This window comes from Suricata suricatta, chromosome 4 (genome assembly GCF_006229205.1).
Source record: "Suricata suricatta isolate VVHF042 chromosome 4, meerkat_22Aug2017_6uvM2_HiC, whole genome shotgun sequence".
Lineage (NCBI taxonomy): Eukaryota > Metazoa > Chordata > Mammalia > Carnivora > Herpestidae > Suricata > Suricata suricatta.
The window spans coordinates 132,090,139-132,093,718 of NC_043703.1; positions in this window are offsets into that span (position 1 = coordinate 132,090,139).

The following is a 3,580-nucleotide window of genomic DNA, read 5'->3' on the forward strand; positions in this document are numbered from 1 at the left end:
TGGCACCTCCGCTCTGCCCAGCGTCCTGCAAGGCCTCCTGTACCAGCGACTCCTAAAGGCAGAACGTGCCTACTCGGATCTCTTCTCTGGCCTCCACCCCCAACACTTAATCAGCTTTGCTTCTCTTTTGGCTCTGCTTGTCTGAATTAGATAAGTTTTGGATGAATCATAGTCTGGGGTTTGTGGGAAAGAATGGAAGAGGAAAACAGATGGGGATGAGAATGCCCATGTATCTAATCCTGTAGGTCAGACCCTGGGGCAGGAACCTATGTGATCTTGTTTAAGGCTCATAACAGCTCTTTGGAGCAGATCTTATTGCTCTGCTTTCACCGAGTCTTCATGAGGTTCAGTGACTTGCCCAAGGCCACAGGGCTCATAGCAGTGGGCGGGAGACTGGGAGGCTAGCTAGCCGAGTCTGACCGTGGGTGGATGACGCATCACTACCATGGCAAGGCTGCCCTAGTGTGTGCTGAATGCTGCCTGGCTCTGTGCATGAAGACTGGGATTCAATGAGAACTTCAGGCCTGAAGTCACTTCCAGTTAGGGTGTCAGGGGAGCACCCACTTCTGGGGATGAAGCCTTAACAAGTCAATCAAAGCACTTCCAGAGGTATCAGCAAATTCCCCAGAGACTCTTGAGGGGTGGGCTGCCCCAACCTTGACCTCTGCAGCCTCTTGACCCAGGCAGGGATTTCTCAGGGCTACTGCTGACTCATGATGCCCACAGCCCTGGGCTGGTAAAGAGCTGGCTTTATGGTCAGTTGTTTAATAATCTGTGAAGAAATCAATACATTCCCACCTCTTTCCCTGGATTCAACCAGCATGGATTATAATTACATCTGTGCTATTTGCCCTTGCTGAGCAGAGGCGTGGAGGTAGACTGGGAGCTTCAAGTTAAACTTTTCTAGACTAATAAACTGTTTCTCCCATTACAACTTGACTGCCCTTGCCTTTCCTGGCCAGCCCCTCCAGGACCCTCCCTTACCTCCAGCTTTCTTTCTTTCACTGAGGCTGACATCACACTCACATTTTCCAAAAATTCCCCAAATTACCCATAGTCTTCTTAGCTCCTGCTGTCGTCTGGAATTACACATCCCAGACTGCACCCTGTCAATCTCTCCACCCTCACCCCAGAGCATCAGGACTCTCCACCACGGGTTCCTAGCTGGCCTGGGTCCCCTGGCTCTGCTCGGCCTGGCAGTGAAGCAGCAGAGTGGGGTCTGACCCACCAAGGAGCTTTTCCCCTCACCAGGTCCAGGGGCATAAACATACTACTGGAAGAAGGTGTGTGTGTGTGTGTGTGTGTGTGTGTGTGTGTGTGTGTGTGTGTGTGTGTGAGGTGAGAGGGGCCTGGCTGGCTGGCTGCTCCGAAAAGCCTTGTTATATGGGAATGGCCTGGACCTTTCTGAAGCCCCACCAGATGGGGTTGGAAGGCACATTGTTCAGTGGGAAAAACTCAGGGTTTGGAGTCAGAAGACACAGCTTCAAGTTCCGATTCTGCTACTCAAGGGTTCTGTGCTCTTGCCTTGGCCATGGGGCATCTCACCTGGGTGTTCTCCTCTATACACTGGGGCTCGGTATATTTTCCAAAAAGGCCATAGTGGTGTTTCCAGTGCCATGTGCTTTTCCACAATCTTACCACTTTCCGTTAAGACACGGAGTCTGTGTCCCTTCCTCTTGAACCTAGGCAGGTCTCTGTGAGGCTGCCGCGACAAACAGGATGTGTCAGAAATGACATTGCGTGGCTTCCTAGGCTAGGTCATAAGAGGCATACGGCTTCCACTGGCTGGCTCTTTCTCTCTTTTTCTCTCTGTCTCTGTCTCTGTCTCTCTCACACTTGAGCTTGGCTGCCATGCTATGAGGAAGCGCAGGCCACATGGAGAGGGTGCATGTCTCTTCCGGCCGAGAGTACTAGCTAAGGTCTCGGCCAACAGTCGGCATCACAGGCGGACACGGGAGTGAGAGTTTTCGGGTGCTTCCGACGCTCGGTCTTCAAGCAGCCCCACTCAGGTGGTTCTGGATGAAACAGTGAGGAAGGGCTTCTCCCCTGAGCCCTGCCCATCTTGCAAATTTGTGATCAAAAGTAATGCTATTGTTTTCGTCACTCACTAAGTTTTGGGATGATAGATGTCTGCATATAGGATCATAATGTAATGTGAGGCTTAAAACGGTTGTGAGGCTTAGATGAAGAGACGCATTTGGCAGTGCCGTCTGGAGCCCTATCCAGGTGTAGCACATTGTCTACATCACTGTTGTCCAAGCACTGCCCTGTGTCAGTGTGTGCGTGTAACATGGCAAAAGCTGGGCTAGATGCTTCCACATATCCCTTCCTGTAATCCTTACAACCAGCTCGCTCTCCAGACTAGCTCCGGTAGGACTGAATTGGTCGTTGTAAGGATTAAATTAGGTTGGCATTGTTATTTTCACCAATTTGCGACTGGGCAAACAGAGATGCAGCTAGTTCAAGTTCAGGAGGAACTGGAAATTGAATCCAGGTCTGGTTTACTGCCACGTTGGTACTCCTCTTTCCCTGGGAGCTAGAGCTGGGCGGTCCCCTCGAGAAAGTGGGGACCCTAGGATGCCTCAGTAGAGCCTGACCTTGGAAAATCTTCTGTTGGAGTCTATTAATTTTTTAATCTAAAAAATAAATTTTTTAATGTTTTATTTATTTTTGAGAGACAGAGAGAGATAGAGCGTGTGTGAGGGAGGGGCAGAGAGAAAGGGAGTCACTGAATCTGAAGCAGGCTCTAGAGCTGTCAGCACAGAGCCAGATGAGGGTCTCAAACCCACAAATCGCAAGAGCATGACCTGAGCTGAAGTTGGAAGCCTAACCAACTGATCTATCCATGTGCCCCATAGTCTAAAAAAATTTTTTTAGGGGTGCCTGGGTGGCTTAGTCGGTTGAGCGTCCAGCTTTGGCTCAGGTCATGATCTCGTGGTTTGTGGGTTCGAGCCCCACATCAGACTCTGTGCTGACAGCTAACTCAGAGCCTGGAGCCTGGCTTCAGATTCTGTGTCTCCCTTTCTCTCTGACCCTCCCCTGCTCATGCTGTCTCTCTCACTCTCTCTCAAAAATAAATAAACATTAAACATTTTTCAAAAACATTTTTTTAAAGTAATCTCTGCACCCAACGTGAGGCTTGAACTCATGACCCTGATATCAAGAGTCACACACTCCACTGACTGAACCAGCTTGGTGCCCCACTGATGGTTTTATTTAATTTTATTTGCATTTCAACAGGCAGAGACTGAGTGCCTAAAATGGGACAGTGTGTTAGGTAAGACTTGGGTGCATAAGGCACAGAACCCCTTATTGAGGAGGGAGACTGCTCTGGCTGCTCACCATTCCTCAGTTATGCCATCTGTGAAATGGGGAAAATTAGAGAATGCATCTCAGAAAGTTACTGTGAAAATTATACAGTATATAATTCTACTTAAAGCCTCTTATATGTAGAAAGTACTCAAAAAATATTAATTTTTATTAAGAAAAGTTTACAATATAATGGGATATATGACAAAATACAGGGTGTGTGTGGGGTGGGGACATAAAGCCTTATGGTTGGAGAGAGGACTAAATAATG